The 23,713-nt window shown below is 40.8% G+C and overlaps 1 protein-coding gene and 1 long non-coding RNA gene across 7 annotated transcripts in view; both read right to left on the bottom strand.

The window, feature by feature from the left end:
• The window catches only part of CPPED1 (calcineurin like phosphoesterase domain containing 1), a 106,391-nt gene that overhangs the window by 42,853 nt on the left and 39,825 nt on the right, over positions 1–23,713 (bottom strand). The gene's annotated exons all lie outside the window — the stretch shown is intronic.
• LOC120374044 lies at positions 15,010–23,543 on the bottom strand. Its single transcript, XR_005585859.1, has 3 exons — positions 23,383–23,543; positions 20,890–21,092; positions 15,010–15,360 (listed from the first exon to the last, which is right to left on the bottom strand). It is a non-coding gene; the product is annotated as an uncharacterized LOC120374044 (long non-coding RNA).

The raw sequence follows: 23,713 nt of genomic DNA, 5'->3' as shown, positions 1-23,713 counted from the left end.
AAACTAGCACATTGAGGTCTCCCCATCTCACTCCAGCTTGATTAACTCAGAATGAAACTTGGCGCTGGTTGGACATGGATCATCATCATCCAAGGAGGAAGAAGTAAAAAACAATTTCAGTTCAGATGGTCAGAAAAAAGGCCTGAAATACACCTTTTCAAAATTCACTGAATTTAAAATGAAACTGGAACCATTATGATAATCTAGTCTGACTGCCTAAATGACATAGAATTTCACTTAATGATCTTTCCTTAAAACAAAGGACAGTTTCAAGAAGACAAATGAGGAAGCAAACATTATACAACAGAGTTTCTGTACTGTATAATGTGCCAGGCAAATGGTTTGTTATGCAGAATGCACACAGTATATATAAGCTACACCTCATTACTCACCCAGAACAGTCTATGTTCCATATCAAAGTTTTCTATCTACTCACTGTTCAACATTATACTTTGGAATAATATGGTCTTCCATACCTGCAAAGTTAACATCAAGACACAGTTTCCAAAAGTTGTAGTTGAGACATGCTCATAGAAATTAGTCTTCTACTAACTGAGCTTTCCTCAAATGACATAGAAATATCAACCCTTACATTCACATCTCATCTTTTAGCAAGTATTACAACCATTCATACCACAAACAAATGGAACTGTTACCATTAAAACATGGCTGCCATTTATCTATAAATATATTTGTCAGTTCTTAGATACCACAGTGAGTGTGCAGCCTAACAACCTGAGAAAATAATATATGGAATCAAACCTCTTTGGGCTGGGAATCATTGCCACTGGCTCAATAAATATTTGTAGCTAATCTATCTACACCCACACAGAAGAAAAAATAAAGATGTGGTAAAAAATTAATTGTACTTTGATGGATGAAATTTTTGCTAGGATATGGGGGGGGGGGGAAATCAAACTAGCATCTTCAACACCTGATCTCAGAATACAGCAAAACAAAATATTAAGTAATTAAGCAAGACTACCCAGTTAAATTAGCAGACTCTGCAAACTAAATATATATCTAAGGTTTTAGAAGAAAGTGGATAGTGTTATATGTTCATGTAGTTAAAGATTATCACAATGGCTGAGCATAGGAAGAGTGGTAAGATTATGTTAAAGTCAACAAGATTCATCAGGGGCACAAGATCCACTACAGCAGATCTCATTGCAGGATTGGGACATAGCACATGAATAAAATGAGAGCACACTTGCTCAACAGATACAATTCTTTTCCACTACACTAGGCTCCTTTGTTCTCATAAGCCAAAAATATATTGTCAAAGAGGTAAACCTGCACTGAGTATATTTCATACTTCCCTGCTCATGGGATGATTATAGCAAATACAATTTCATACTAAGTTGTCTGGAGGTCGTGAGCGCTCCATTAGCTTTTATTGAAATCAGATAATTGCACAAATAAATATTTTCATGGTAATGTACAAATATAATGAATTTTTATGGGGAATATAAAACCCCTTTGACAGTTTTTGCTCCATCTAGAAAGTCTCTGGACATGAAAAATTACCAATGGGCTGAGGGTTTGGGGAAAAAATAGTCAAGTGGATTCTTTGGATGTGGATTCCATTATATCTAAACCAGGGGTCGGCAACCTTTCAGAAGTGGTGTGCTGAGTCTTCATTTATTCACTCGAATTTAAGGTTTCACGTGCCAGTTATACATTTTAACGTTTTTGGAAGGTCTCTATAAGTCTATAATATATAACTAAACTACTGTTGTATGTAAAGTAAATAAGGTTTTTAAAATGTTTAAGAAGCTTCTTTTAAAATTAAATTAAATGCAGAGCCCCCTGGACCGGTGGCCAGGACCCAGGCAGTGTGAGTGCCACCGAAAATCAGCTCGCGCGCTGCTTTCGGCACGCGTACCATAGGTTTCCTACCCCTGATCTAAACCATCAAAGTTTTGGCTTCTTCCTAATTAGCAACAAATTTAAAAATAGCGCACACAGAGTCACATGAAAAAATTGTTCAATTAGGTTATTTAAGTTAACTTATTGGCAGGAGACTAGATCAAATCCAGAACACATGTGCACAGTCCATTAGCAGTAAATCAGTTCATGTTCCTTGAGGCAATGTCAGACATGTTAATATCCCACAGTTATTCTCCCATGACTCATGTAGAACTTGAGCAGTTTAAACACCAGAGCAGACATTTTTCTAATCATCATCTCTGAATTCTCAGCCTTGAATCTGAAAAATCAAGCTGTACTCTTCCTACTTCGCACTCCATCATGAATCACCACTGTGGAAATGGAAGGTTTTCTTTCACACCACCGAACAAAGATCCTGGAATCAGGATTTAGCTACTGATTTTGCTGAAAATGCATGAGATGAAATAGAATACAGCTGGCTTCTGCACAGCTGTGCAATGGTGATGATAGTTAAAAAAAACAAAATAAACTTGTTTCTGTCAGTAAACTAAGCAGATCAGCTCCGAGAAGACAAAAAGAAGTAAATATGTGTTCTAATAAGGTGACATGTTTACAGTCACTTTTTTAAGTCATCACCATATTTTAAATATCATCATTGGAACTATGATTTTTCTTAAACCAGTAACCACAGTAACATGGGCCATATAAGCAGACAAAAAAAATACATTAGAATTTTGCTGTCAACTTTTGGATGGGGAAGGAATTTTTTTTTATAAACTGCAGTATTGTTAATTAAAATAAAATCCCTATTTATTAAAGCAGACCTTATAAAAGGTGTCCCTGTCCCTTTTGGGCAAGCTGTATGGCTTCAATTTTATATGGCAAGCTTTTATTTATAGTTACAAAGACAAAGGGGACCATTATCACAAGATTAATGACAGTATAACAGCAACAACAAAAGTGACTCTTGACCAAAGATGAGTGCTCAATAACTTACTACACCTCTACCCCAATAACACGCTGTCCTCGGGAGCCAAAAAAAATCTTACTGTGTTATAAGTGAAACCGCATTATATCGAACTTGCTTTGATTTGCCGGAGCATGCAGCCCTGCCCCCCGGAGCGCTGCTTTACTGCGTTATATCTGAATTCATGTTTTAGCGGGTCGCGTTATATCAGGCTAGAGGTGTATATACTATGGGGAAAGCACTTTGAAAAAAATATTTAAAAAGTTTCAAGTATTTTTTTTCTTTGTAGATTTTGCTGATAATTCAATGCACACAACCTTAAAACTCTGTATGGGAGCCGTCATTTCTCTGTGAATTGTTCAGTTCACAAGTGCATAAATTCTGCTTCTGTGCCTGAATACAGATTGTCAGCATTACATCCATAGCACATATCGGCTGCCAAATTCCACTAGCAGAACCAAAGGGCTTCAAACCTTATTCAGCTACTACACCTGCTAAAATGTGAACAGGATAATTCAGTATCCCTTATGTAATAAAGTACAAGTACTGTTGGCTCTTGTTTGGAAAGCATGTCAAGTTAAACTAAATCAATTGTAAAACTATGCTAAAGTTTACCACTTTGTATACCTTCACAATATAAGTGTTGCTGACTTCTTTTGATCAAATGGCAACAGCTAGATAGAGCTTCTGCCTAATATTATCTCAGGGTACGTCTACACTATGGGACTATTCCGAATTTGCATAAACCGGTTTTGTAAAACAGATTTTATAAAATCGAGTGCGCGCGGCCACACTAAACACATTAATTCGGTGGTGTGCGTCCGCGGTCCGAGGCTAGCGTCGGATTCTGGAGCGTTGCACTGTGGGTAGCTATTCCCTAGCTATCCCATAGTTCCCGCAGCCTCCCCCGCCCCTTGGAACTTCCGGGTTGAGATCCCAGTGCCTGATGGGTCAAAAATCATTGTCGCGGGTGGTTCTGGGTAAATGTCGTTAGTCACTCCTTCCTCTGGGAAAGCAACGGCAGACAAGCATTTCGCGCCTTTTTCCCCTGGATTGCCCTGGCAGATGCCATAGCATGGCAATCATGGAGCTTGTTTTGCCTTTTGTGACTCTCACCGTATGTGTACTAGATGCCGCTCACAGAGGCGATTCAGCAGCGCTACACAGAAGCATGCTTTTGCTTTTGCATGACAGCAGAGATGGTTACCAGCCATACTGCACCATCCACCAGAAAAAATTAGGGCCAGGCGCCCACGGATGCTAATCAGCATGGTTACTGCCCCATGTGCCAATAGGCTGATGACGAGGACGGTTACCAGTCCTTTTGTACCATCAGCCACCCATGGCAGGGGGGGGAGTGAGGATGTTGGTGTTGACGGCTGCAGCATCGTGTCTATCTGCAGCATTCAGTAAAGATAGGGTGACATGTAAAAGAGTCAGAGGATTGTTTTCCCTTTCGCTTCTGGGGGTGGGTGGGGGGGGTGAGTAGATTGCCAAGCTATGCCCTGACCCACCGCGGACACTGTGTTTGACCCTAGAAGCATTTGGAGCTCAGCCAAGAATGCAAATACCGGTACTTTTCGGAGGCTGCAGGAACTGTGGGATAGCTTCAGTCCTCCAGTCCATGAGCGTCCATTTGATTCTTTGGCTTTCCGTTACGCTTGTCACGCTGCAGTGCGCTGAGTCCCTGCTATGGCGTCTGTCTGGAGATTTTTTAAAAAGGATTCTGAATTTCATCTTCTGTAACGGAGCGCTGATAGAACGGATTTGCCTGCCCTTACAGCGATCACATCCGCATGGTCCGTGCTGGAGCTCTTTCTTTATTTTGATTTCGGACTGCATCGCTACCCGTGCTGATCGGAGCTCCACGCTGGGCAAACAGGAAATATTCAAAAGTTTGCGGGGCTTTTCCTGTCTACCTGACCACTGCATCCGAGTTCAGATTGCGGTCCAGAGCGGTCACTGCTGCACTGTGGGATAGCTCCCAGAGGCCAATACCGTCGATCAGCGTCCACACTAACCCTAATCCGATATGTTAATACCGATACTAGCGTTACTCCTCTCGTTAGGGAGGAGTACAGAAACCGGTTTAAAGAGCCATTAAAATCGATATATGGTGCCTCCTAGTGTGGACGGTTGTGGCGTTAAATCGGTTTTACACTCCTAAAACCGGTTTAAACGCCTAGTGTAGACCAGGCTTCAGTCTCCCTTTTGAGAAAAACACTGAAAGATACTTAGAGGATACTTGGGATGTGCTATGTGACCTTGACCCCATTGCAATCAAGTGTTCAGTGCCTTTTCAGGCTCAGAAATGCCTCATAAGTAAAACTGTTTAGAATATTTATAATTGTCACACGCCTTTATGGCTAGGGAAAACATGGGATTTTAAAATATAGCCCTTTCATTGGGAGAATTTTGAGTGGTGTATTTTTTTCCTCTGTCTGTTCCACACTGAATAAAATATGCTTCTCAGACAACCCTATAAATGCCCCCCAAAATAATCCCTTTAGAAGGTCTCTCAGAATGGATTGAAAAATAATGGTTTTAAAATGTTAGTGATTATAAATTGAAATGAGACCTTAGCTCTACCTAGACAATAGCACTATCAACTTTGATGTTCCTTAATTCTAAAGCTCCCTCTTCTGAACAGAAATAACTTCACCCTCTACAGTGCACTAATCATGGCTTGTAAAGGCACCTTTATACAAGTATTGTATAGTTAAAAAAAAAAACAGTGTGCCTAATACATCTTGTAACCTGATCTTTAAAAGTTGCTGAGTAGTGAAGTCAGTGGAAGCAGCAATGATTTGGTAATCAGGCCACTTCTCTAGGTGCCTAAATATGAACTTAGAAGCCTAATATTAGGCACCAATTTTTGAAAATCTTGGCAAATATTACCATTACTTTTCTCACATGGAGAACATCCACCTATCTGAAATTACTGAAAGCCTTGCCAAATTTGGGAATGCACAGAAATGTTATTTGCTGTGCAAATGTGTAGTGTAAAGGAATTGGGTAGTACTGCTTTAAATAGTTTGGGAGCTCTTCTGCAATAGAAGACAGGGAGGCCCACTAGTGGGATCCCAGACTATTAAAAGCAATACTACCCAAATTCCTATACACTACAGCATGGATATCTTGTCAAGACATGGACTAGTCACATAACACAGTTCTCTGCCCCCATCAAGATCAGCAGACAGTTTTTCCTTCTTGTGGACAAAATGACTAAAATTCAATTAGCTTTAAAACCGTCCATCTCCTGCATTACCTCAGCAAATCTTCTCTCTCCTGGATTAAAGTTCAGTCACTGCTACAATGAAATCCAAATGTGCAAAAAAGAATATTTGCTGTACACTACTCTCTGTAAAATCACATACTTCACTTGTACTCTATTTTTTCTGTGGCTAGATGAATTACTTGACAAGTTTATTGAGAGATGATATATTAACTTTACTATATCCAGAATTTCAATCAGATATGTTTTGCAATTTCTAGATCCCATGATCTTTTGTGCAGATACAGTTCATTGGGCTTGTACAGAATTTGGTCCCCGTGTTTTTGAGGACTGTAGTACTTAGAGATTGAAAATAATTAACTATTAGTAGATCATTGAGTCCATCTCCAGAGAGGACATGGTTCGTGGATTGAAGATTTATTAGATTTAACTCTGCTTGATCTTATCCATCAGGCCAAAAATGCCTGATTAAATTAAACACATTGCTCCTAAATAAGTAAACTTTGTACCTTCTCTAGAGAGTGTGAGCAAATTGAATTGGAAGACTGCTAAACACATAAAGGATGGAGGACCACATATGCCCTGAGCTGTTTACATCTTTCAATACAATCTATGGACAAAAATCGAACACTTCAAACAAAATAAGAGAGATCTAGGGCTAGGTCCCAGGAAGGGGAAGAATCAAGGAGGTTTGAAACCACCTTTAACCACTCCCCCATCCTCAGCTTCATCAAGTGCTGCTCAGGTGCAGTCTCTCTGGCCTCAGTACTATAAATCAAAATGATACACCGCATTCCAGAATCGCTCATATTCAATGCACATTAGAGGGCTCACTGGAGCTTATTCATTACAATAATGAAATGAATTATTTAACATAGCACTTGAAAAATAAAATCAAAAGGCTTTGAATATGACAGTCTGAAACATTATTTACTAGGGTCTCTTATTCTGTATCAGTTGCTAAGTATACTACTGTCTTCCACAAGAGTTTAGGAATGGTGGGTGAGAGGTGGTAAATGCAAGTAAAGCACCAGTGACATAAGCAAATCACTAGGGATACTAGGGGATCCCCATAATATTTTTTTTAAACTATATTTTTTCCTTCTATGAAAAAATGCATATTTGTATAGTACTTGGTTAGTGGTAGGCAGGGGTAAGCACATTTTTTTTATTGAACCCTAAATCACCTACCAAAATACTAGAATCACATAGTGACCTATTTCATATTCAGTGCATTAGGACAACTACTGATATTTTCTGCTCTTTACTAACCTTGATGCCCTTGCCAAATTCTAGCACTGGTGATTAAGTTCTATCTGTAAATTTCAACAGGACTTTTTTCTTCACTGCACCTCTTAAAATGTGTTGCCTTGCATTGATGGTACACAGAATGATATTCCATCACAGAGATGACTGCATTTCAGCAATAGGCAAAATAAAGTAGTATAAAAGATAGACAGCCAAGTTTGGCTTTACCCCCAATGGAATTTGTCCCTAATTACACCAGGCCTAAATATGACCTAGACTTTTAAGAACTTAGAAATTCCTTCTAGAGGAAAGCTGCTAAATATGGATGCTGCCATTCATTATACCATCATTAATCCTGATCACACAGATAAGGCTGGGACGTTTTCACATATGTTCCATATCCAATACCTCATTTAGTTAATGATTTCAGAGACACAGCATTATGCTGGATGTTTTACCCATTTCCAAACAAGTCAAGCTGCCTGATGCAACAATGTGGTATCAGAACTATTATGGCAAAACCATGGCAGTCAATCAAGCCAACTAGAGATCATCTGAGCAGTTAAGACAATGAGGAGTTCTTGTGGCACCTTAGAGACTAACAAAATTTATTTGGGCATAAGCTTTCATGGGCTAAAACCCACTTAATCAGATGCATGGAGTGAAAAAAAACAGTAAACAGAATATATATTATAGCACATGAAAAGATGGGAGTTGCTTTACCAAGTGTGGGGTCAGTGCTAACGAGCCAATTCAATTAGGGTGGAAGTGGCCTATTCTTGTCAGCTATTGAGAAGGGGTGAATACCAAGGGAGGGAAAATTACTTTTGTGGTGCTAACGAGGCCAATGAAATCAAGGTGGCCCATTTCCAACAGTTGACAAGAAGGTGAGAGTATTAGCAGAGGGGGAAATTACTTTTTGTAGTGACCCATCCACTCCCACTCTTTATTCAGTCCAGTCTGCAAATTAATTGCAGTCCTGCAGTTTCTTGTTGGAGTCTGTTTTTGACATTTTTTTTGTTAAAGAATTGCCACTTTAAAGTGTCCAGGGAGACTGAAGTGTTCTCCTACTGGTTTTTGAATATTACAATTCTTGATGTCTGAGATTTGTGTTCATTTAGTCTCCACACAAAAGAATATCTGGTTTGGCCAATGTACATGGCAGAAGGGCTTGCTGGGACATAATGGCATATATCACATTGGTAGATGTGCAGGTGAATGATCCCCTGATGATATGGCTGATGTGGTTAGGTCCTATGATGATGTCCCTTAAATAGATTTGCAGACAGAGTTGGCAACGGGGGTTTGTTGCAAGGATTGGTTCCTAGGTTAGTGTTTCTGTGGTGTGGTGTGTAGTTGCTGGTGAGTATTTGCTTCAGGTTAGGGGGGCTGAATATAAGCGAGGACTGGCCTGCTTCCCAAGGTCTGAGAAAGTGAGGTATTGTCCTTCAGGATAGGTTGTAGATCTTTGATGATGTGCTGAAGAGGTTTTAGTTGGGGGCTGTAGGTGACGGCTAGTGGTGTTCTGTTACTTTTTTTTGTTGGGCAAGTCCTGTAGTAGGTGACTTCTGGGTACCCTTCTGGCTCTGTCAATCTCTCTCTTCATTTCACTAGGTGGGTATTGTAGTTTTAAGAATGCTTGATAGAGATCCTGTAGGTGTTTGTCTCTGTCTGAGGGATTGGAGCAAATGCAGTTGCATCTTAGAGCTTGGCTGTAGACAATGGATTGTGTGATGTGGTCTGGATGAAAGCTGGAGGCATGTAGGTAAGTATAGGGGTCAGTAGGTTTCCGGTATAGGGTGGTGGTTATGCGACCATTGCTTATTTGCACTGTAGCATCCAGGAAATGGATCTCTTGTGTGGACTGGTCCAAGCTGATGGTGGAGCGGAAATTGTTGAAATCCTGGTGGAATTCCTCAATGGCCTCTTTCCCATGGGTCCAGATACCTATTTCATAGAACTGGAAGGAACCCTGAAAGGTTATCGAGTCCAGCCCCCTGCCTTCACTAGCAGGGCCAAGTACTGATTTTTTTTTTTGTCGTCTCTGCTGCTGCCTGATTGTGTACTTCCGCTTCCAAATGAAGTGTGTGGTTGACCAGTCAGTTCGTAACTCTAGTCAGTTTGTAACTTCTGGTGTTTGTAACTCCAAAGTTCTACTGTACTATATGCTCAATATACTGAGCCTATCAACATCGGCATACTGGCTGAACTGATTAAACAAATACAGTCAATATAATATTTTACATCAATGCTCCTTTGAAGATAGATGGTGCTCTATAGACAAGTTGATAGGGGGAAAGGTAGCTTGACTAGTAGCATACAGAATGATGAAAGGAGTGACCTGAGCTCAGGAACAATCTTGGGATTGCCTTGTCCTGAAGTCATGGGAGAGCTACACAAATGACAACCTCAGCACGCAGGAGCATGAGGAGAATTGCACATGCTGCCTTAGTGTAGGGATATTAAAGAAGGTTTATATTAAACATGGTTTATATGATAAATGATTTATTGACTTATTGTTAATTAATACTTTTAACTTAAGGTTTATGTTAGAAGTAAATTTGTGATTCCCAACATTTAGCCTCTAACCTGCAAGCCACCAGCTGTGTCTGTGTGAAGCCTGCTCAAAGAGATACTTGGTATAAAACTTGTTAAGCTCAAAGAAATACTTTGTATAAAACTTGTTAAACATTAATTAACTCTTAAGTAAGCCAAAAGAGTAGCTGTTATAGTGTATAAATAGAGACCCCCACCCTCTGTAAGTTTTCATCTCACTTTATCTTTGCTTGTTAAAAGACAGGGAGTCTCACATAAATTGGTAACACCCCAAAAAGTAAAGAGACAGTGAAATAGATGTGATTAAGATAGAGAATGTATGTGAATGAATGGTTAGGGAGTCACCAGCCTGAAGAATTCAGTGTCGGCTGAAGAAGGTGTCAAGTGGGATCAACCAGATGACTCCGGGAGGGCAAACTGGAATCCACCCACCACACCTCAAAGGAAGAAAAAACAAAACATCTAATAACATGGAGCCAGCCACCTGCTGATTGATTTAGCAACAGCAAAATGAAGCAACTCTCATGAACTGACATAGGAATAAATGCCTATAAAACTGGACTCTAAAGACTGAGGACTTTGAGTCTATGGTTCTGCTGCCAGCCTCCAGGAGCATCAGACACAGACTCGGCTCCATCCTCATGACCAAGGTACCTGGCCAGTAACTTGGCATGAGCAACATCTAGGCTGGTAACTATAACATCTATACAGAACCTGAATATATATATATATATATATATATATATATATATATATATCTATATATATATATGTGTGTGTGTGTGTGTGTGTGTGTGTGTGTGTGTGTGTGTGTGTGTGTGTGTGTGTGTGTAATAAGTAGTGATAGAAATAAGTAGTAAAACAACGTTGTTTGCTTTTGTCTTTTGCTGTCTTTTGTTTTGTTATGGTATTTACAATAAATGTGGCATCTTTGCCTTATCCCTCTTAATAAGATCCTGCTGGTTTTTATTATATTGGTATAACATTAGCAGCTAAGGAGGAGAACTACAATAATGTTGAAAATCAGCAAGGGATTTCAGCACAGGCTTAACTTTAAGCATGTAAGTAGTTCCATTGACTTCAATCGGAGTATTCACATACGTAAAAAATGACACTTGCTTAAGAACCTTGCTGAGTTGGATTATCATTAAATAAACAAATGGATAAAAGAGAACCTCAGCATAGAAAGAATATGCGGTTGAAAACTAGAATAACCCACTCACGACCAACTCTATGTCCTTATCACAAAATAGAGCAAGTTCCCATGGTATAGGCTTTGGATGGCATCAGTGGATTGAACAGATTCCATGTGGAGTTGTCTGGGACCAAACAGGGCAAAAATAAATTAAGAATAAGATACTGACAGATCAAGCAGAAGAATGGTGATATTTTAAAAGTGACAACACTGATAACTATTCAGAAAAATATTTTAAAATGTAGATTTTGCTTTGCTTTGTTGAAAAACATCCTTTCATAACTCAAATTCTAACTTGATATCTGATTAGTGCAGAACATCCCACTGCACATGTTTTAATAAGATGTCATGGTTGATAACAATCCCTCATGTTTTCTATTACTATCCTGGCAAGAATTCGGCAGCTTATTTAAACTTGACAGTTTCAGCTTAATTCTCCCCAGCTGCCCCTCTGTTCTCTAAAACTACAACTGGTTTTTATGTCTGAAGAAATATCAATTTCTGTCATTTTTACTGGGCTGATCATACTCATTGCATTTAGCATGCTAAGGATCTGAAAGATATCTTGGCAGGTATGGAAACAGAAGAACACACAGAGAAAGCAAACATTAGCAAAATGAAAGCAAGCAAAATGTATATTCCACCAGAAAGTCAATTTTCTTAATACATATGGCAATTATCAAAGATATTTTCCTAACTTTTAGACTTGAATAAAGGAAATCATACAGTAATTACATGACCCTAACATATTTAAGTGTAGTTAACCCCATACCCTTCATTTCATTTGAAATGTTAAAAATCCTACTGCAATGCTCTTTGCTCTGCAAAGCTGTGGTCTTTCCTTATGGTCCTCTCCTGCTACACTATCTCAAACACTGAAATCTTGGACATGACACAAAAAGTCCCAATATCCTTTGGTAGGAGGAAGGGAATCTTTCCTTTAAAGATGAGCAGCACCAGGCCCTTAATGAATAACACTTCAAAAGGATATAGCAATACATAAAACCACATGGGCCCTGGATCCACAGCTATAGCTGAGGCAGCAGGGCACAAAGGTGGCTTTAAGTCACCTTACCACTTCCTGATTCTGGGGTCATTTGTGCATCAGGTTTACCAACAGCAGCCTATCCAATCTATGTCAGCTCTAACACCTGACCACTGCAAGAGCAATTCCAGACGTCAGGGGTTGGTAGGATGCAGGGACACCCTGGCCACACCACCACCACCTGGGAAGGAGGGAGTGTGACACTTTCTCTGGGCATTCAGAGCTGTAAGTCACCTTGTTATGCCGCTGCCTTAGCGAGAGAGATTTGCTGGTGCTAAACTGAGTGACAACTCCCTGACACCCCAGTTTATTAGCCAAACCAGCCCTTACTTTGCATTGCACCCCAATATCCTGAGACCCAGGAAGAGGATTCTTCTGCAGCATCATCCCATCACTGGACAACATCAGAAAGTATCAAGTACGCTGTCACTAAAGAGATAGTATACACACCAGCCTATCAGCTGAAGATTTATACTTTCCTATAATATTAACAGCCCAAGATGAATTTATAGGAAAAACCAAGAACAATTTTATTAAAAGTGAAAAGTGATAAGCAAAGATAATAGACACCGAAAATGGTAACAATAAAACAAAAGTATAACAATTTCTAGTAATTAAAATTCAACTTATCCGGCTACAGTCCTGTCTAAGGCAGTTTCTCACCTAAAGCCACCTCTATCACCAACTCCCATGGCTGGAGATCCACCCTTCAGAGAGATACAAGAGAGATTGACCTCTTTGTTCCCTCAGGGCTTGGCTACACTTGCAAGTTGCAGCGCTGGTAGAGGCTTTCCAGCGCTGCAATTACACCCCGTCCACACCTGCAGGGCACAACCAGCGCTGCAACTCCCTGGCTGCAGCGCTGGCTGTACACCTGGCCAGGTTGGGGTGTAGCGATTGCAGCGCTGGTGATCCAGCGCTGCTCATCAAGTGTGGACACACACCAGCGCTTTTATTGGCCTCCGGGGAATAAGGAGATATCCCAGAATGCTTTTAACTAAAATTACTCCCTTTGTTTTGTTATGCAGCCTGTCTTTGTTTTGTTGTGAACCTCCGGAGCTCCGTTTCTACCGGAGCTGTTTATCAGCTCCTGTTTGCTGTGATCAATCTGTGAACAATCAAATGAGATCCTCCTCCCTGTTGTGAACAGCTCTGTGGAGCTCCTCCGTTGCCGCTGCTGCTATCTAAAAAACAAACACAGCTCCTGTTTGCTGTGATCATCTGTACCTGGCTGTAAACAATCAAATGAGAGGCAGGCAGGGAAACAGCGGGGAGTCGTGCAGGCTGTTTGCAATTAAGAGTTAAGACTAAGGGGTCAGAAAAATGTTCTGATTTTTCAAGTCAGGAAGCTAAACACACAGTGTTGGCTCCAAAAATCCCCTCTCTCTTTCCCCCCGCTCCCTGTCACACTAGACCCCACTCCACCCCCCTCTTTTGAAAAGCACGTTGTGGCCACTTGAATGCTGGGATAGCTGCCCATAATGCATCACTCCCAACAGCGCTGGAAATGCTCCAAATGTGGCCACACACCAGCGCTGGTAGCTGTGAGTGTGGCCACACACCAGCGCTGCTCCTACACAGCTGGATGACCAGCGCTGCAAACTACCAGCGCTGCAAACCGGAAGTGTAGCCAAGCCCTCAGTGATGGATAACCAAAAAGTCTTTTTCCCCCTTCTCCTTTTAGTCCAGTAAACCTCTGAAAAGTATTGTTGGTTGTTCCCCAGAACGCTGGCACCATGGCCCCTTTTCCCATCCTCTACATGATTTGCTTTTCCTGTTAACTTCAGATGCAAATATAATTCCCACAGACTTTGGCTTACCCTACTCCATTTACATTTGAGACCTAGGCAGATGGGCATATCAACATTTCTTTCTCTGGGACATACTTATTTACCAATTCTCCCTGGTTATATGGCTTGAGCATATTTTTAGTACACACATACAACTTTTTCATTGTTACCCCTACATACATCACACAACGATTATGATGACCAATGTGATATGTTCTCATTTGATACCATACACTGCATTCTTTATAGATAAATACCATGACGACTATGTGTTAGGTGTAGTGTGTTTCTCAGGCCTGACAGAAGTTGCTGCTACATGACAGTGAGCCCTTTTTGCCAGTCAGCACTGAAGGGCTCTTAGGGTCACAGGGAGAATGGTGTAGAATCAGCTCTATGGTGCCTGAGTATCCCCTAGGTAGGAGAAATTCTCCAGTAACAAGACCTGCCCAAGAGGCCTGGAATAGCACAAAGCAGCCCTATCCTAGAAGGGTAACATGGCCAGCTCTCAGGAGTTTCTTCTTCTGGCAATTATAAAATACAAGTGAAAAGACCTAAAAAAGAAACTAGAAGTTAATTAAATTTTTTAACAGAAGTTGATTAAATGTGTCTGAGATTAATAAGAACATTTTAAGAATTTATCAGCTATAAAAAGAAATGCAGTAACAGTCACGTACAGAGAGTCTTTCACTTAGCAGTTGCCAGTTCAAAGTCAGCTCAGATAGGTGCGGGCAGAGGTGATGCTAGAGATATTAGTTTATCAACATGTGATTACTATTATTTGTATTACACCTATGCCCAAAGGACTGGAGACCCCCCATCATGCTAAATGCTGTACAAAGACCATGACACAGGAATTGCCCCGAAGGGCTTACAATCTTTTATTAAACAAATTTTTATTTTTTTAAAAAGACAAAAGCATAGACAAAGCTTTGTGAAAGGAATTAAACATAAAGGCAAAGTGACTAAGGTGGTATTATTTTTTAAAAATTTGTATATGCAGTCCTATAAACACATATATAAATGACACACACAAACTACCTCTAACTGCCTCTCTATTAAGCAGCTTGTGCAAGCTTTTCTCTCCTTTCCAATTTTAAGTTACCCAGGTCTATTATTTTTCTAAGCACAACCTCCTACTCTGTTTACACATTGAGCATTTTTTAAAGTTTGAAAATGAAGAATTGCCCTTCTGTGCCACAGTTTATTGCTCTTAGCGCAAACATCACCCAATGTCCATTAAATCTTTGGGGTTAGTCACATTTCCAGTGGACAGTGATCCACCTTATCATCAATTTCAGAAGAGAACTGAATTGACTGTGGAGAATGAGCTACTCTCTCACTACTAGAGGTGTTGCCTTCCAGGTCACAGTAGAGGCATGCTGGGGGGAAAAGCATGGCGAAGCCTCAACAGCAGTTACTTAGGCTGTATCTCTTCTGTGGATAAACAGAAGATGTTAGCCTCTCTAGAGTACCAATCTAGCACTCTGCACAAGCATTACATTTCACATGTAAACAAAGATAAGACGATAACCTAAATATAAAGCCAAAATAATAATATATAATTTGATACTATGCTATAACTCAGGGAAATTAGTGGATTTTGACAGCAGTGGAGATTTATGTTAAATACGCCTCACCACCAATGCCCACACACAACTGACAATTTTGTCTAGTTCTGAGAAAGAGAGCTAAAGAATTCTAATTAATGTTTTCTTGATCAAACTCACTCATCCAGATGTGGGCTAACCATTCCAGCAGTGCCCTCTGATGCTGGTGCCTATAGTTTAATCTTTGACTGTGTTATTAACAGAAAAAAAAATGCACCCAGAATGTATCCACCAGATATGCCAAGAGAGTAAGGCATGGGACTGTAACAGACTTAAATTTATTTCTAATTTAGTAACTTAAAAGAAAACATGTGGCTGGATTGAATTAGCCTATGAAGGTAGATTTAAAAAGTGAAACCTGTGTCTCCATCAAAGAAAACTTCTTTGAAGTCGACCCCCCCACCCAGTGATGTGAACTCCTGGGAAGAAACTATAGCTAGGAGTAGCTTAGGGTTTTTTCACCTTCCTCTGCAGCAGGTGGGTGCAGGTCACTTGCCAGGATTATCTGGGTATATCTCACAATAACGGGGGCCTTTGGCACAGTGCACCTCACACCCTCCTATTTTCTGCCTGTGTCAAATAATTAGTTTAGTCTTCTAAACTAAGAGGAAACATTAAAAAGGATCATCTAAAGCAGATGTGGGCAAACTACAGCCCGTGGGCCATATCCGGCCTGTGGGACTGTCCTGCCCGGCCCCTGAGCTCCCGACCAGGGAACCTAGTCCCTGTCCCCTCCCTCGCTGTTCCCCTCTCCCGCGCAGGTTGCACTCTGGCTTGCCGCTCCCGCTGGGCAGCATGGGGAGCGCAGTGGCTCTGGTTGAGTGCTGCGGCTGCGAGCTCCTGCTGCTAGTAAGGAGGCGGAGAGGGTCAGGTAAGGGAGCGGGAGGTCCTGGGGGGGGGGGCAGTCAGGGAGGAGGGGGCAGTTGGATGGGGCAGAGGTTCTGGGGAGTCGGTCAGGAGATGGGGACAGGGAGGGTTGGGAGTGGGAGTCCCAGGGGGCCTGTCAGGGGGCAGGGATGTGGATAAGGGTCGGGAGGGCAGTCAGGGGACAGGGAGCGGGTTGTGTGTGGATAAGGGGGTGGGATCCCAGGGGGCAGTTAGGGGCGGGGGGGGTCCCAGGAGGGGGTGGTCAGGGGATGAGGTGCAGAGGGCAGTTGGATAGGGGGTGGGAATCCCAGGGGGGCTGTCAGAGGTGGGGGGTGTGGATAGGGTTCGGGACAGTCAGGGGACAGGAAGCAGAGGGGTTGAATAGGGGGTGGAGGTTCCGGGAGGGGGAGGTGAGGGGACAAGGGGCGGTGAGGTTGGATGGGTCAGGGGACAGGATAGGGGGCAGGCTGTTTGGGGAGGCACAGCCTTCCCTACCCAGCCCTTCATACAGTTCCACAACCCCATTGTGGCCCTCGGGCCAAAAAGTTTGCCCACCCCTGATCTAAAGTCATTAGCAGAGCCAGGACTGGAATTCCAATCTCCCAGTTCCCAGACTCATGCTCTAACCTCAGATCACACAGGAAATCTATGGTAGGGCTGGCAAAAGAACCTTGGCTGCCCCATCACCACTCCTGTGCCCTAACCACAGGACCGTCCATGCCATCCAATAGGGAGTGTGTTATACTCCTTATGATCAATTCACCTCAGCCAGAGCCATTTTTCCCCCCCAAATGTGTTGTAATAAGAAGAATGACCATTAGAAAGGGTTGAATTCAGCAACCTAGGGATACAAGACAAAAAATGAGAACAAATATGCAGAGAATGAAGAGTCCTACTTCTAGGGCTTGCCTAACTAGATGCTAGTGTCAGATTACTTAGCACATTATGACCTGAGCAGCACTTGAGCAGACATTAAAGATTAAGGATTTATTCCTTCACTTAACCAGATCAATTAGCATATGTAATCACAATGACGCTGAAGTGCCATAATACTTTGCAGTTCTAGTGATTTTAATTTTTTCTAATTAACATATGAACACAAATGCATTGATCTAAAACAGTGAAAGCATAAACATTTGTTCATTGGTCCATTATCATATTGCTAACAGATCAAGTTAATCAGATTCTACTTGTTTTTCAATTATAAACATTATTAGGCAAGACTTGTTTCATTTAGTCTCTAACAGCTATATCTAATTTACAGTGGGAGATAACTGAAGCATGTAAGAGGTCACAGCATGTACTTACACTCACCATACAATTCATGAAACACAATTAAACACCTGCCCTAATAGTCTATCATATAGTGGACTTTAAAAGATTCAATTTATATTACAAGGTGTATATCAAATTAATAACAAGCAGTAGTGTCATAAGGAAGTTACAGAATGTAAGCAAGTTTCCTCAAGGAAACTCAGCAGCACGAAAGATTTGGGGTCAGATTCTCAGCTAGTGTAAATCTCTCAGCTTCAATGGAATTATGCTGATTTACCCCAGCAAAGAATCCAGCCCTTTGTATTTGACATATTGTTCTCTTGTAGCCATTTTCAGTTGGCAAAATAAAACTATTATGAAATGAAGAGGGAAGCACTGTATCATACATTAAATCAAAATGCACCACATAGAACCATCACAGCTTGTCCATCAGTCATCTCCCACAGAATGGCAAAGGGGATCAGGGTGCTAAATGGAAATGTGTCCTTTCAGCGGTTTCAGCTTTTAAGCAGTTCTGATTTTCAGATCATTCACAATTTATTCATTAATTTACTTAGTTCATCTTCCATCTCACCTTAGGGCAGGTCTACACTAAGGGCGGGGGTCGAACTAGGGTACGCAAGTTCAGCTACGTGAATAGCGTAGCTGAACTCAAAGTACTCTAGTTCGAACTACTTACCCGTCCAGACGCCGCGGGATCGAAGTCCGCGGCTCCAAGGTCGACTCCGCCACCGCCGTTTGCAGTGGTGGAGTACCGGAGTCGACCGGCGCGTGCGGGGAGTTCGAACTATCGCGTCCAGATTAGACGCGATAGTTCGAACTCCGAGAAGTCGAACTCACTGCGTCAACCCGGCAGGTAAGTGTAGACTAGCCCTTAGATAGCAATTCTAGTCCTCTTTGGGCCATTTAATAATGCAAACTAGACACATCAAAGAGGAGAAGGTATTAGGTGTCTTTTCTGGAACCCTGCTGCTGGACACCTTTGCTAGCTGATCTATGCAAAAAATTAGATTCCAGAACTGGGGAAGGATATAGGTTTGAGTGCAGATTAGGACAGACATACCATGTCCACATAACTGGAAAATGGCAACATCACTGATATTCTGAAGCTAACAATGGATGCTGCAAGTGCATTAGTGGACAAAAAAAGTCAGCTCCTGACAAGGTTGCCCATTATATATTAACATTTATTAATTTTATAATAGAAATTAATAATATCTAGATGTAATTTTAAAATTTCTACTCCCAGAGGAGAAATTAAACCTAAAGCCATCAAATTCAAAAAAGTCCTATTATTATTCTCTTTGCACTGGACACTATGGGCCAGATAGTCAAAGGTACTTAGGCACCTAAAGATGCAGGTCCAGTGGGATTTTCCAACAGAGGCACATAGATTTGAAATCATGCCTCACCAATCTACTAACATTCTTTGAGGGGGTCAACAAGCTTGTGAACAAGGGGCATACAGTGCACTTAAATTTTCAGAAAGCCTTCGACAAGGTCCTCACCAAAGTCTCCTAAGCAAAGTAAGCTGCCATGGGATAAGAGGGAAGGTCCTCTCATGGACTGATAACTGGTTAAAAAGAAACAAAGGGTAGGAATAAATGGTCAGTTTTCAGAATGGAGAGAGGTAAATAGTGGTGTCCCCCAGGGCTCTGTACTGGGCCCAGTCCTATTCAACATATTCATATATGATCTGGAAAAAGGGGTAAACAGTGAGGTGGCAAAATTTGCAGATGATACAAAAACTACTCAAGATAGGTAAGTCCACAGCAACTGCTAAAAGCTACAAAAGGATCTCTCAAAACTGGGTGACTGGGCAACAAAATGGCAGATGAAATTCAATGTTGATAAATGCAAAGTAATGCACATTGGAAAACTTAATCCCAACTATACATATAAAATAATGGGGTCTAAATTAGCTGTTACCACTCAAGAAAGATCTTGGCATCATTGTGGATAGTTCTCTGAAAACATCCACTCAATGTGCAGCGGCGGTCAAAAAAAGTGAACAGAATGCTGGGAATCATTAGAGATAGATAATAAGACAGAAAATATCATATTGCCTCTATATAAATCCATGGTACATTCAGATCTCAAATACTGCATGCAGATATGGTCGCCCCATTTCAAAAAAGATATATTGGAATTGGAAAAGGTTCAGGAAAGGGCAACAAAAATGATTAGGGGTATGGAACAGCTTCCATATGAGGAGAGATGAGAAGCTGAAAAACAACATCCAGTTATGACTTCCTGACTCTCTTCCCCAGCCCAGATTAAAGCAGCCAGAGGAGACATTAACTTGTGCTAATGGACAAAATTCCACTAGGGACCATATGTCATCCGAGGCTAGCAAAGCACAGTGCACTCCAGCACCTACACCAGGGTCTGGGGAGGGGAGAAGAGAGAAAGTTGAAGGAACCAGCTATCCTGGTTCTACATCCTCTGGGGCAGGGATACTCAGACCTCAGTGGTACAGGAGCCAAATTAGTGATCAACAGTACCCAAAAGAGACACAGTAGTGTGAATTCACTGTTTCATTTACTATTATTTTTTATATTATATATATATATATTATTCTCATAGCAAAATGACTGACCAAGTATTATTTTATGAACTACAATTGGTTAACAACATAAAAACATCCTGACTGATTGTTAATTAAATCACACAGTGTTTTAATATCACGTGCTGCAAAGTGCCTCACGAGAAACAGTAACTAGCCATTTGTGGCTCAGGAGCCTCAGTCTAAGTCCCACTGCTCTAGAGACTCCTCCGCATTGGGAGAATTCTCATTAGGAGACTTGCACTGCTTAGTAAAGGAAGCAGAAACCAAATGCAAGTACTGACTGTGGCCCCTTAGCCCTTTGTGAGGTTTCATATGCTGCCTTAAATGTTCAGAAACTGTGAGGTTTGCCAAGAAGCACTAAACTACATGAATGGATGTTTGATTAGCAACTAGTGATTTGGGAGAGGTCTTCCATGGATTGATAGAGCGTGTTCTGCCTGAGTAATTGCACTCTCCCACCAAAAGCATTCCAGACCTACATCAACCTACTGATCCCTCCTCCTCCCCTAGAGAGGCGGCTTGATGTCTCCTGATGCTTGCCTGAGAAGTGTCACATATGGAGTACATGGCAAGAGTTAAAGATGGTTCTGGAAGTGAGAAATTGAAGTGGGTTGGGATTCACCCAAAAGAAGAGTCTCAACTTACATTTTTGCATCCTCTAAATGCTGGACTACAGGACCCATCTGCAACTCACTTGTTTTGTGGAAACCCTTTTTTCGTATGTATTACACCATTTATTGCAAGCTGGCAATAGATCGAATTTCCAGTTCATGGTAATCTGTTTTATCTTGGTCAGTTATAAAGCAGTGACATCTTCCTTCAATTTATCTATTGTGATTTCTTTTGCTCTAGATAAAATATCACATTTTAGGACATTAGAAAATTTAGTTCATAAAAATAATGGAAATGCTATTTAGCAGAAACAACTTTCTAAGGCTATGTCTACACTACCGTTGTAAGTCGACCTATGCTATGCAACTCCATCTACATGAATAACATAGCTGGAGTCGATGTACCTTAGGTCGAGTTACCATGCGGTCTACGCCGGGGGGGGGGTCGACGGGAGAAACTCTCCCGTCAATTTACTCTTCTCATCAGAGGTAGAGTACAGGGGTCAACTGGAGAAAGATCTGGCGGGTCTTCACCAGATCCGCTAAATTGACTGCCGGTGGATCAATCTCAGAGTGTCGACCCTGGCTGTAGTGTAGACCTGCACTAAGGGTTAAAAAAGAGAAAAATTATAATTTAAAGAGGAAGATTTTAGAGAACTCAATATACGATCATTGGAAAGTTGCAGCAAAGCAGTGAAACAAGCAAATTATCCAATCAATAGCATTTTTGTGCTTTGCAGGTTAACATTTTTGCTATACCAAATTATGCTGACTTAATATACACATGGAAGTCTTTAGGAAAAAAGTTTTCAGTGATCACAATACATCTAGTTATAAATATCTAAGGAGCTTGTAGAAAAAGTTATTTTTAGTAATACCTATACTGCAACTGTATTTCGTAAAATTCTTGATTTAGTGCCCCAATACTAGGTTAACTATTCTTGGTAACACTATTTCTGATTACATAAATCAAGACAAACTTTTCAAAATAATGTTCTGAGTATAAATCACTTTTAATCACCATCTACATACTAAGACATTGGCACTGATTACTTAGCTCCTTTAATGGCATGTGTAATGGATAACAAGTGTTTTGCTTGATTGCTTCCTAGCTTAGCTGATCAGGATTCTATTCATCACTCCTAGCTGTTGGAATCCTGAGACTTCTTGGAGTCCCTGTTCAAAGGTCTTGACATCATTTCGACCAAAAATCTGTGGTGCTTTAGAATTTAGTCATTGTCAAAGCTCTACATACTTCATGTGTTCCTCGTAGTTAAAAATGTATTTAAGATGGGTAGGGTTTTTTATTTTTTTTAAACTGATTGAGATGGAAGTTGAGCATAGAAAAATTTAAATACAATCCAAGAGAGCATAGATAATAATATGAAGTCAATGGATGCTAAAAATGTATTCAAACTTTAATCTGTCATTCTTAAGCAAAAACCATATTGGGAAAACAACTGCAGTACTCTTCGATTAACATTATTTTTTGCCAGCTTAAGTGTAGTTTAAAACCAGGGCGGCTGAGAGCAGGTTTGGGCTCCGGTGGAAAAAAAAATTTTTTTTAATTCAGCCCCACCCCCACCAAGGGTGGACCGGCTAAACAGGGCCGATGAAGCCAGGCCCCCTACCATACTGTTGGGCCCCAGTAATTTGTACCAGCTTCCCCCCCTCTCGTTGGCCCTGTTTAAAACCACAACTGAACTAGAGGGCTTGTATCAATTTGATATATCAATTAGAAATATTAATGGGCCAAATTCACTACTGTCAGACTGAAATTAAGGATTGCCTCCTCTTATGCCTTTGATAATTTATGTCCATTGAGGAAACATTTTTTAGCCTTTCCTCCTAATACATTATGGAACTAAAATGATTAAACAAATTGACATAGAGACCACTAGAAAAACTCCACTGCGGAAAAGCATGAAATGAAGTCAGTACCTCTTCACTACAAATGTATTAGTGTAGATCCAAATGATCTTGTGTTGAATGGTGATAAAAACAGTGAAATCAGAAAGAATTAAAAGGAAAAGAAAAAAACCTGACAAAAATAGTATTAGACACCAATACTCCAAACACCTGATGCATGTGAGTAACTTCACAAACATGAGCAGTCCCGGGCCTGGTCTATACGTAAAGTTTAGGTCGACGTAGCTAAGTTGCTTAGGGCTATGAAAAATCCACACCCTGACATTTCCACTGACAGCACTACAGTTGCTTGTGGAGGTGGTGTTCCTCACTGCTGGAAAAAGCCCTTCAAGTTGATGTCAACCCCACAGTGTAGACACAGCTATGTCAGCATAACTACAGTGCCATAGCTATGCGGGTATACTCCCCATTGTTTAGATATAGCCCCATTTTTTAAATTAAGGCTACGGTGGAAGTGTCTGTTGGATTGAATTTTAAAAGTTACGTTTTAAGACCTCTGATTATTGATGGTTATACATCGCAGAAATGTATTACTTGGAAGGAGGTAATTTTTTAAACATCAAAAATCAATTAATTATTTATAACAAAAAATACTTACATTCTCAAGCAGTTTGCCTTTTGCTTGTTAATGCTGCAGAAGGTTTTTCTACAACTTCAAGTTCTTGGCATAACAAAGTGAAAACACTTAGACCAATTTAAGTAGTCCTATGATGATATCCATAATCAGGTCATTTTTTCCACTGTAATCAGTTGCTGATTTAGCTTTGCTTCAGTCTAATTATGGCATCTCTGAATGACAAAAGAATGTCACTCTGATTTTTAACTGTGGTTAAAAAAATATTAAATACAAGCATAACAATAGCCACTGGAGTCAATGGACATGTGACAGGGTATTTTTTTTTTTTTGTAATCTTGACCCAAACCATGCG

This window comes from Mauremys reevesii, linkage group 10, assembly GCF_016161935.1.
Source record: "Mauremys reevesii isolate NIE-2019 linkage group 10, ASM1616193v1, whole genome shotgun sequence".
In the NCBI taxonomy this organism is placed as follows: domain Eukaryota; kingdom Metazoa; phylum Chordata; order Testudines; family Geoemydidae; genus Mauremys; species Mauremys reevesii.
The sequence above is the reverse complement of the archived record's forward strand: the minus strand, read 5'-3'. Positions and strand labels throughout refer to the sequence as shown.